Source organism: Atractosteus spatula, chromosome 5, assembly GCF_055471065.1.
Source record: "Atractosteus spatula isolate fAtrSpa1 chromosome 5, fAtrSpa1.hap1, whole genome shotgun sequence".
In the NCBI taxonomy this organism is placed as follows: Eukaryota; Metazoa; Chordata; class Actinopteri; order Semionotiformes; family Lepisosteidae; genus Atractosteus; species Atractosteus spatula.
Genome location: NC_142710.1, coordinates 38,813,045 through 38,825,987, shown reverse-complemented (window position 1 = coordinate 38,825,987; position 12,943 = coordinate 38,813,045).

Sequence of the window (12,943 nt, the reverse complement as noted above, 5' to 3'; positions counted from 1 at the left end):
CAGATAAAGCCAAAATGTATTAGTTGTTTCGGACTTTTAGGCCACTTAAGCCTAAACGTTCATTCATTCAGCACTCCGTTCAACACAAAATTTCCAATGAAAGAATAGCTTTCAACAATTACGTTGACCAATACTGACACACTAATTTGGTTTTGGCACTGTTGTATTGTCTTTTCAGACTCATTCTTTGATTCAGAGAAGCAAATTTTCCAGTCAAATGAGTAGAATATTGAGATAATTGACTTTGAGAAATATTTGAACCCTAACCCTAACTAGCAAAACCCGAAGCTAGGGTTAGGGTTTTATTCCCATACAATGTAGACAGTTTTTGAGGGCATGGCTGTGTTTTAGGGCTGAAAGGATACTTAGGAATATAGTTCTTCCAATGTTTTCTCAACATTTTTTTCTGATCTCTATGGGTGTATACAGTGCTTTCCCCAAAATGGAATGGTGTCTCAAATGATATACAAGCAACAGTAAGAGAGAACCTGATTTAACTTTTAAACTCTTGCCATGGGCTTTGAAATCACAGGCATATTAACAGGTAAAGCCAAAATGTATTAGTTGTTTCGGACTTTTAGGCCACTTAAGCCTAAACGTTCATTCATTCAGCACTCCGTTCAACACAAAATTTCCAATGAAAGAGTACCTTTCAACAATTAAGTTGACCATTCCTGACACACTAATTTGGTTTTGGCACTGTTGTATTGTCTTTTCAGACTCATACTTTGATTCAGAGAAGCAAATTTTACAGTCAAATGAGTGGAATATTAAGATAGTTATCTTTGAGAAATATTTGAACCCTAACCCTAACTAGCAAAACCCGAAGCTAGGGTTAGGGTTTTATTCCCATTCAATGTAGACAGTTTTTGATGGCATGGCTGTGTTTTAGGGCTGAAAGGATACTTAGGAATATAGTTCTTTCAATGTTTTCTCAACATTTTTTTCTGACCTATATGGCTGTATACAGTGCTTTGCCCCAAAGGGAATGGTGTCTCAACTGATCTACAAGCAACAGTAAGAGAGAACCTGATTTAACTTTTAAACTCTTGCCATGGGCTTTGAAATCACAGGCATATTAACAGGTAAAGCCAAAATGTATTAGTTGTTTCGGACTTTTAGGCCACTTAACCCTAAACGTTCATTCATTCAGCACTCCGTTCAACACAAAATTTCCAATGAAAGAGTACCTTTCAACAATTAAGTTGACCATTCCTGACACACTAATTTGGTTTTGGCACTGTTGTATTGTCTTTTCAGACTCACACTTTGATTCAGAGAAGCAAATTTTACAGTCAAATTAGTGGAATATTAAGATAGTTGTCTTTGAGAAATATTTGAACCCTAACCCTAACTAGCAAAACCCGAAGCTAGGGTTAGGGTTTTATTCCCATACAATGTAGACAGTTTTTGATGGCATGGCTGTGTTTTAGGGCTGAAAGGATACTTAGGAATATATTTCTTTCAATGTTTTCTCAACATTTCTTTTTCTGACCTATATGGCTGTATACAGTGCTTTGCCCCAAAAAGGAATGGTGTCTCAACTGATCTACAAGCAACAGTAAGAAAGAACATGATTTGACTTTTAAACTCTTGCTATGGGGTTTGAAATCACAGGCATATTAACAGATAAAGCCAAAATGTATTAGTTGTTTCAGACTTTTAGGCCACTTAAGCCTAAACGTTCATTCATTCAGCACTCCGTTCAACACAAAATTTCCAATGAAAGTTTACCTTTCAACAATTAAGTTGACCATTCCTGACACACTAATTTGGTTTTGGCACTGTTGTATTGTCTTTTCAGACTCATAATTTGATTCAGAGAAGCAAATTTTACAGTCAAATTAGTGGAATATTAAGATAGTTGTCTTTGAGAAATATTTGAACCCTAACCCTAACTAGCAAAACCCGAAGCTAGGGTTAGGGTTTTATTCCCATACAATGTAGACAGTTTTTGATGGCATGGCTGTGTTTTAGGGCTGAAAGGATACTTAGGAATATAGTTCTTTCAATGTTTTCTCAACGTTTTTTTCTGACCTATATTGGCTGTATACAGTGCTTTGCCCCAAAGGGAATGGTGTCTCAACTGATCTACAAGCAACAGTAAGAGAGAACCTGATTTAACTTTTAAACTCTTGCCATGGGCTTTGAAATCACAGGCATATTAACAGGTAAAGCCAAAATGTATTAGTTGTTTCGGACTTTTAGGCCACTTAAGCCTAAACGTTCATTCATTCAGCACTCCGTTCAACACAAAATTTCCAATGAAAGAGTACCTTTCAACAATTAAGTTGACCATTCCTGACACACTAATTTGGTTTTGGCACTGTTGTATTGTCTTTTCAGATTCATACTTTGATTCAGAGAAGCAAATTTTACAGTCAAATGAGTGGAATATTAAGATAGTTGTCTTTGAGAAATATTTGAACCCTAACCCTAATTAGCAAAACCGGAAGCTAGGGTTAGGGTTTTATTCCCATACAATGTAGACAGTTTTTGATGGCATGGCTGTGTTTTAGGGCTGAAAGGATACTTAGGAATATAGTTCTTTCAATGTTTTCTCAAAATTTTTTTCTGATCTATATGGCTGTATACAGTGCTTTCCCCAAAATGGAATGGTGTATGAACTGATCTACAAGCAACAGTAAGAAAGACCCTGATTTAACTTTTAATCTCTTGCCATGGGCTTTGAAATCACAGGCATATTAACAGATAAAGCCAAAATCTATTAGTCGTTTAGGACTTTTAGGCCACTTAAGCCTAAACGTACATTCATTCAGCAATCAGTTCAACACAAAATTTCCAATGAAAGAATACCTTTCAACAATTAAGCTGACCATTCCTGACACACTAATTTGGTTTTGGCACTGTTGTATTGTCTTTTCAGACTCATACTTTGATTCAGAGAAGCAAATTTTAAAGTCGAATGAGTGGAATATTGAGATAATTGTCTTTGAGAAATATTTGAACCCTAACCCTAACTAGCAAAACCTGAAGCTAGGGTTAGGTTTTATTCCCATACAATGTAGACAGTTTTTGAGGGCATGGCTGTGTTTTAGGGCTGAAAGGATACTTAGGAATATAGTTCTTCCAATGTTTTCTCAACATTTTTTTCTGATCTCTATGGGTGTATACAGTGCTTTCCCCAAAATGGAATGGTGTCTCAAATGATCTACAAGCAACAGTAAGAGAGAACCTGATTTAACTTTTAAACTCTTGCCATGGGCTTTGAAATCACAGGCATATTAACAGGTAAAGCCAAAATGTATTAGTTGTTTCGGACTTTTAGGCCACTTAAGCCTAAACGTTCATTCATTCAGCACTCCGTTCAACACAAAATTTCCAATGAAAGAGTACCTTTCAACAATTAAGTTGACCATTCCTGAAACACTAATTTGGTTTTGGCACTGTTGTATTGTCTTTTCAGACTCATACTTTGATTCTGAGAAGCAAATTTTACAGTCAAATGAGTGGAATATTAAGATAGTTATCTTTGAGAAATATTTGAACCCTAACCCTAACTAGCAAAACCCGAAGTTAGGGTTAGGGTTTTATTCCCATTCAATGTAGACAGTTTTTGATGGCATGGCTGTGTTTTAGGGCTGAAAGGATACTTAGGAATATAGTTCTTTCAATGTTTTCTCAAAAATTTTTTCTGACCTATATGGCTGTATATAGTGCTTTGCCCCAAAAAGGAATGGTGTCTGAACTGCTATACAAGCAACAGTAAGAAAGAATATGATTTGACTTTTAAACTCTTGCTATGGGCTTTGAAATCACAGGCATATTAACAGATAAAGCCAAAATGTATTAGTTGTTTCAGACTTTTAGGCCACTTAAGCCTAAACGTTCATTCATTCAGCACTCCGTTCAACACAAAATTTCCAATGAAAGAATAGCTTTCAACAATTACGTTGACCAATACTGACACACTAATTTGGTTTTGGCACTGTTGTATAGTCTTTTCAGACTCATTCTTTGATTCAGAGAAGCAAATTTTCCAGTCAAATGAGTGCAATATTGAGATAATTGTCTTTGAGAAATATTTGACCCCTAACCCTAACTAGCAAAACCCGAAGCTAGGGTTAGGGTTTTATTCCCATACAATGTAGACAGTTTTTGATGGCATGGCTGTGTTTTAGGGCTGAAAGGATACTTAATAATATAGTTCTTTCAATGTTTTCTCAACATTTTTTTCTGACCTATATGGCTGTATACAGTGCTTTGCCCCAAAAAGGAATGGTGTCTGAACTGATCTACAAGCAACAGTAAGAAAGAACATGATTTGACATTTAAACTCTTGCTATGGGCCTTAAATCACAGGCATATTAACAGATAATGCCAAAATGTATTAGTTGTTTCGGACTTTTAGGCCACTTAAGCCTAAACGTTCATTCATTCAGCACTCCGTTCAACACAAAATTTCCAATGAAAGAATAGCTTTCAACAATTACGTTGACCAATACTGACACACTAATTTGGTTTTGGCACTGTTGTATTGTCTTTTCAGACTCATTCTTTTATTCAGAGAAGCAAATTTTCCAGTCAAATGAGTAGAATATTGAGATAATTGACTTTGAGAAATATTTGAACCCTAACCCTAACTAGCAAAACCCGAAGCTAGGGTTAGGGTTTTATTCCCATACAATGTAGACAGTTTTTGATGGCATGGCTGTGTTTTAGGGCTGAAAGGATACTTAGGAATATAGTTCTTCCGATGTGTTCTCAACATTTTTTTCTGATCTCTATGGGTGTATACAGTGCTTTCCCCAAAATGGAATGGTGTCTCAAATGATCTACAAGCAACAGTAAGAGAGAACCTGATTTAACTTTTAAACTCTTGCCATGGGCTTTGAAATCACAGGCATATTAACAGGTAAAGCCAAAATGTATTAGTTGTTTCAGACTTTTAGGCCACTTAAGCCTAAACGTTCATTCATTCAGCACTCCGTTCAACACAAAATTTCCAATGAAAGAGTACCTTTCAACAATTAAGTTGACCATTCCTGACACACTAATTTGGTTTTGGCACTGTTGTATTGTCTTTTCAGACTCATACTTTGATTCAGAGAAGCAAATTTTACAGTCAAATGAGTGGAATATTAAGATAGTTATCTTTGAGAAATATTTGAACCCTAACCCTAACTAGCAAAACCCGAAGCTAGGGTAAGGGTTTTATTACCATTCAATGTAGACAGTTTTTGATGGCATGGCTGTGTTTTAGGGCTGAAAGGATACTTAGGAATATAGTTCTTTCAATGTTTTCTCAAAATTTTTTTCTGACCTATATGGCTGTATACAGTGCTTTGCCCCAAAAAGGAATGGTGTCTGAACTGATCTACAAGCAACAGTAAGAAAGAACATGATTTGACTTTTAAACTCTTGCTATGGGCTTTGAAATCACAGGCATATTAACAGATAAAGCCAAAATGTATTAGTTGTTTCAGACTTTTAGGCCACTTAAGCCTAAACGTTCATTCATTCAGCACTCCGTTCAACACAAAATTTCCAATGAAAGATTACCTTTCAACAATTAAGTTGACCATTCCTGACACACTAATTTGGTTTTGGCACTGTTGTATTGTCTTTTCAGACTCATAATTTGATTCAGAGAAGCAAATTTTACAGTCAAATTAGTGGAATATTAAGATAGTTGTCTTTGAGAAATATTTGAACCCTAACCCTAACTAGCAAAACCCGAAGCTAGGGTTAGGGTTTTATTCCCATACAATGTAGACAGTTTTTGATGGCATGGCTGTGTTTTAGGGCTGAAAGGATACTTAGGAATATAGTTCTTTCAATGTTTTCTCAACATTTTTTTCTGACCTATATGGCTGTATACAGTGCTTTCCCCAAAATGGAATGGTGTATGAACTGATCTACAAGCAACAGTAAGAAAGACCCTGATTTAACTTTTAATCTCTTGCCATGGGCTTTGAAATCACAGGCATATTAACAGATAAAGCCAAAATGTATTAGTTGTTTCGGACTTTTAGGCCACTTAAGCCTAAACGTTCATTCATTCAGCACTCCGTTCAACACTAAATTTCCAATGAAAGATTACCTTTCAACAATTAAGTTGACCATTCCTGACACACTAATTTGGTTTTGGCACTGTTGTATTGTCTTTTCAGATTCATAATTTGATTCAGAGAAGCAAATTTTACAGTCAAATTAGTGGAATATTAAGATAGTTGTCTTTGAGAAATATTTGAACCCTAACCCTAACTAGCAAAACCCGAAGCTAGGGTTAGGGTTTTATTCCCGTACAATGTAGACAGTTTTTGATGGCATGGCTGTGTTTTAGGGCTGAAAGGATACTTAGGAATATAGTTCTTTCAATGTTTTCTCAATATTTTTTTCTGACCTATATGGCTGTATACAGTGCTTTGCCCCAAAGGGAATGGTGTCTCAACTGATCTACAAGCAACAGTAAGAGAGAACCTGATTTAACTTTTAAACTCTTGCCATGGGCTTTGAAATCACAGGCATATTAACAGGTAAAGCCAAAATGTATTAGTTGTTACGGACTTTTAGGCCACTTAAGCCTAAACGTTCATTCATTCAGAATCCGTTCAACACAAAATTTCCAATGAAAGAATACCTTTCAACAATCACGTTGACCATTCCTGACACACTAATTTGGTTTTGGCACTGTTGTATTGTCTTTTCAGATTCATACTTTGATTCAGAGAAGCAAATTTTCCAGTCAAATGAGTAGAATATTGAGTAAATTGACTTTGAGAAATATTTGAACCCTAACACTAACTAGCAAAACCCGAAGCTAGGGTTAGGGTTTTATTCCCATACAATGTAGACAGTTTTTGATGGCATGGCTGTGTTTTAGGGCTGAAAGGATACTTAGGAATATAGTTCTTTCAATGTTTTCTCAACATTTTTTTCTGACCTATATGGCTGTATACAGTGCTTTGCCCCAAAAAGGAATGGTGTCTGAACTGATCTACAAGCAACAGTAAGAAAGAACATGATTTGACTTTTAAACTCTTGCTATGGGTTTTGAAATCACAGGCATATTAACAGATAAAGCCAAAATGTATTAGTTGTTTCGGACTTTTAGGCCACTTAAGCCTAAACGTTCATTCATTCAGCACTCCGTTCAACACAAAATTTCCAATGAAAGAATAGCTTTCAACAATTACGTTGACCAATACTGACACACTAATTTGGTTTTGGCACTGTTGTATTGTCTTTTCAGACTCATTCTTTGATTCAGAGAAGCAAATTTTCCAGTCAAATGAGTAGAATATTGAGATAATTGACTTTGAGAAATATTTGAACCCTAACCCTAACTAGCAAAACCCGAAGCTAGGGTTAGGGTTTTATTCCCATACAATGTAGACAGTTTTTGAGGGCATGGCTGTGTTTTAGGGCTGAAAGGATACTTAGGAATATAGTTCTTCCAATGTTTTCTCAACATTTTTTTCTGATCTCTATGGGTGTATACAGTGCTTTCCCCAAAATGGAATGGTGTCTCAAATGATATACAAGCAACAGTAAGAGAGAACCTGATTTAACTTTTAAACTCTTGCCATGGGCTTTGAAATCACAGGCATATTAACAGGTAAAGCCAAAATGTATTAGTTGTTTCGGACTTTTAGGCCACTTAAGCCTAAACGTTCATTCATTCAGCACTCCGTTCAACACAAAATTTCCAATGAAAGAGTACCTTTCAACAATTAAGTTGACCATTCCTGACACACTAATTTGGTTTTGGCACTGTTGTATTGTCTTTTCAGACTCATACTTTGATTCAGAGAAGCAAATTTTACAGTCAAATGAGTGGAATATTAAGATAGTTATCTTTGAGAAATATTTGAACCCTAACCCTAACTAGCAAAACCCGAAGCTAGGGTTAGGGTTTTATTCCCATTCAATGTAGACAGTTTTTGATGGCATGGCTGTGTTTTAGGGCTGAAAGGATACTTAGGAATATAGTTCTTTCAATGTTTTCTCAACATTTTTTTCTGACCTATATGGCTGTATACAGTGCTTTGCCCCAAAGGGAATGGTGTCTCAACTGATCTACAAGCAACAGTAAGAGAGAACCTGATTTAACTTTTAAACTCTTGCCATGGGCTTTGAAATCACAGGCATATTAACAGGTAAAGCCAAAATGTATTAGTTGTTTCGGACTTTTAGGCCACTTAACCCTAAACGTTCATTCATTCAGCACTCCGTTCAACACAAAATTTCCAATGAAAGAGTACCTTTCAACAATTAAGTTGACCATTCCTGACACACTAATTTGGTTTTGGCACTGTTGTATTGTCTTTTCAGACTCACACTTTGATTCAGAGAAGCAAATTTTACAGTCAAATTAGTGGAATATTAAGATAGTTGTCTTTGAGAAATATTTGAACCCTAACCCTAACTAGCAAAACCCGAAGCTAGGGTTAGGGTTTTATTCCCATACAATGTAGACAGTTTTTGATGGCATGGCTGTGTTTTAGGGCTGAAAGGATACTTAGGAATATATTTCTTTCAATGTTTTCTCAACATTTCTTTTTCTGACCTATATGGCTGTATACAGTGCTTTGCCCCAAAAAGGAATGGTGTCTCAACTGATCTACAAGCAACAGTAAGAAAGAACATGATTTGACTTTTAAACTCTTGCTATGGGGTTTGAAATCACAGGCATATTAACAGATAAAGCCAAAATGTATTAGTTGTTTCAGACTTTTAGGCCACTTAAGCCTAAACGTTCATTCATTCAGCACTCCGTTCAACACAAAATTTCCAATGAAAGTTTACCTTTCAACAATTAAGTTGACCATTCCTGACACACTAATTTGGTTTTGGCACTGTTGTATTGTCTTTTCAGACTCATAATTTGATTCAGAGAAGCAAATTTTACAGTCAAATTAGTGGAATATTAAGATAGTTGTCTTTGAGAAATATTTGAACCCTAACCCTAACTAGCAAAACCCGAAGCTAGGGTTAGGGTTTTATTCCCATACAATGTAGACAGTTTTTGATGGCATGGCTGTGTTTTAGGGCTGAAAGGATACTTAGGAATATAGTTCTTTCAATGTTTTCTCAACGTTTTTTTCTGACCTATATTGGCTGTATACAGTGCTTTGCCCCAAAGGGAATGGTGTCTCAACTGATCTACAAGCAACAGTAAGAGAGAACCTGATTTAACTTTTAAACTCTTGCCATGGGCTTTGAAATCACAGGCATATTAACAGGTAAAGCCAAAATGTATTAGTTGTTTCGGACTTTTAGGCCACTTAAGCCTAAACGTTCATTCATTCAGCACTCCGTTCAACACAAAATTTCCAATGAAAGAGTACCTTTCAACAATTAAGTTGACCATTCCTGACACACTAATTTGGTTTTGGCACTGTTGTATTGTCTTTTCAGATTCATACTTTGATTCAGAGAAGCAAATTTTACAGTCAAATGAGTGGAATATTAAGATAGTTGTCTTTGAGAAATATTTGAACCCTAACCCTAATTAGCAAAACCGGAAGCTAGGGTTAGGGTTTTATTCCCATACAATGTAGACAGTTTTTGATGGCATGGCTGTGTTTTAGGGCTGAAAGGATACTTAGGAATATAGTTCTTTCAATGTTTTCTCAAAATTTTTTTCTGATCTATATGGCTGTATACAGTGCTTTCCCCAAAATGGAATGGTGTATGAACTGATCTACAAGCAACAGTAAGAAAGACCCTGATTTAACTTTTAATCTCTTGCCATGGGCTTTGAAATCACAGGCATATTAACAGATAAAGCCAAAATCTATTAGTCGTTTAGGACTTTTAGGCCACTTAAGCCTAAACGTACATTCATTCAGCAATCAGTTCAACACAAAATTTCCAATGAAAGAATACCTTTCAACAATTAAGCTGACCATTCCTGACACACTAATTTGGTTTTGGCACTGTTGTATTGTCTTTTCAGACTCATACTTTGATTCAGAGAAGCAAATTTTAAAGTCGAATGAGTGGAATATTGAGATAATTGTCTTTGAGAAATATTTGAACCCTAACCCTAACTAGCAAAACCTGAAGCTAGGGTTAGGTTTTATTCCCATACAATGTAGACAGTTTTTGAGGGCATGGCTGTGTTTTAGGGCTGAAAGGATACTTAGGAATATAGTTCTTCCAATGTTTTCTCAACATTTTTTTCTGATCTCTATGGGTGTATACAGTGCTTTCCCCAAAATGGAATGGTGTCTCAAATGATCTACAAGCAACAGTAAGAGAGAACCTGATTTAACTTTTAAACTCTTGCCATGGGCTTTGAAATCACAGGCATATTAACAGGTAAAGCCAAAATGTATTAGTTGTTTCGGACTTTTAGGCCACTTAAGCCTAAACGTTCATTCATTCAGCACTCCGTTCAACACAAAATTTCCAATGAAAGAGTACCTTTCAACAATTAAGTTGACCATTCCTGAAACACTAATTTGGTTTTGGCACTGTTGTATTGTCTTTTCAGACTCATACTTTGATTCTGAGAAGCAAATTTTACAGTCAAATGAGTGGAATATTAAGATAGTTATCTTTGAGAAATATTTGAACCCTAACCCTAACTAGCAAAACCCGAAGTTAGGGTTAGGGTTTTATTCCCATTCAATGTAGACAGTTTTTGATGGCATGGCTGTGTTTTAGGGCTGAAAGGATACTTAGGAATATAGTTCTTTCAATGTTTTCTCAAAAATTTTTTCTGACCTATATGGCTGTATATAGTGCTTTGCCCCAAAAAGGAATGGTGTCTGAACTGCTATACAAGCAACAGTAAGAAAGAATATGATTTGACTTTTAAACTCTTGCTATGGGCTTTGAAATCACAGGCATATTAACAGATAAAGCCAAAATGTATTAGTTGTTTCAGACTTTTAGGCCACTTAAGCCTAAACGTTCATTCATTCAGCACTCCGTTCAACACAAAATTTCCAATGAAAGAATAGCTTTCAACAATTACGTTGACCAATACTGACACACTAATTTGGTTTTGGCACTGTTGTATAGTCTTTTCAGACTCATTCTTTGATTCAGAGAAGCAAATTTTCCAGTCAAATGAGTGCAATATTGAGATAATTGTCTTTGAGAAATATTTGACCCCTAACCCTAACTAGCAAAACCCGAAGCTAGGGTTAGGGTTTTATTCCCATACAATGTAGACAGTTTTTGATGGCATGGCTGTGTTTTAGGGCTGAAAGGATACTTAATAATATAGTTCTTTCAATGTTTTCTCAACATTTTTTTCTGACCTATATGGCTGTATACAGTGCTTTGCCCCAAAAAGGAATGGTGTCTGAACTGATCTACAAGCAACAGTAAGAAAGAACATGATTTGACATTTAAACTCTTGCTATGGGCCTTAAATCACAGGCATATTAACAGATAATGCCAAAATGTATTAGTTGTTTCGGACTTTTAGGCCACTTAAGCCTAAACGTTCATTCATTCAGCACTCCGTTCAACACAAAATTTCCAATGAAAGAATAGCTTTCAACAATTACGTTGACCAATACTGACACACTAATTTGGTTTTGGCACTGTTGTATTGTCTTTTCAGACTCATTCTTTGATTCAGAGAAGCAAATTTTCCAGTCAAATGAGTAGAATATTGAGATAATTGACTTTGAGAAATATTTGAACCCTAACCCTAACTAGCAAAACCCGAAGCTAGGGTTAGGGTTTTATTCCCATACAATGTAGACAGTTTTTGATGGCATGGCTGTGTTTTAGGGCTGAAAGGATACTTAGGAATATAGTTCTTCCGATGTGTTCTCAACATTTTTTTCTGATCTCTATGGGTGTATACAGTGCTTTCCCCAAAATGGAATGGTGTCTCAAATGATCTACAAGCAACAGTAAGAGAGAACCTGATTTAACTTTTAAACTCTTGCCATGGGCTTTGAAATCACAGGCATATTAACAGGTAAAGCCAAAATGTATTAGTTGTTTCAGACTTTTAGGCCACTTAAGCCTAAACGTTCATTCATTCAGCACTCCGTTCAACACAAAATTTCCAATGAAAGAGTACCTTTCAACAATTAAGTTGACCATTCCTGACACACTAATTTGGTTTTGGCACTGTTGTATTGTCTTTTCAGACTCATACTTTGATTCAGAGAAGCAAATTTTACAGTCAAATGAGTGGAATATTAAGATAGTTATCTTTGAGAAATATTTGAACCCTAACCCTAACTAGCAAAACCCGAAGCTAGGGTAAGGGTTTTATTACCATTCAATGTAGACAGTTTTTGATGGCATGGCTGTGTTTTAGGGCTGAAAGGATACTTAGGAATATAGTTCTTTCAATGTTTTCTCAAAATTTTTTTCTGACCTATATGGCTGTATACAGTGCTTTGCCCCAAAAAGGAATGGTGTCTGAACTGATCTACAAGCAACAGTAAGAAAGAACATGATTTGACTTTTAAACTCTTGCTATGGGCTTTGAAATCACAGGCATATTAACAGATAAAGCCAAAATGTATTAGTTGTTTCAGACTTTTAGGCCACTTAAGCCTAAACGTTCATTCATTCAGCACTCCGTTCAACACAAAATTTCCAATGAAAGATTACCTTTCAACAATTAAGTTGACCATTCCTGACACACTAATTTGGTTTTGGCACTGTTGTATTGTCTTTTCAGACTCATAATTTGATTCAGAGAAGCAAATTTTACAGTCAAATTAGTGGAATATTAAGATAGTTGTCTTTGAGAAATATTTGAACCCTAACCCTAACTAGCAAAACCCGAAGCTAGGGTTAGGGTTTTATTCCCATACAATGTAGACAGTTTTTGATGGCATGGCTGTGTTTTAGGGCTGAAAGGATACTTAGGAATATAGTTCTTTCAATGTTTTCTCAACATTTTTTTCTGACCTATATGGCTGTATACAGTGCTTTCCCCAAAATGGAATGGTGTATGAACTGATCTACAAGCAACAGTAAGAAAGACCCT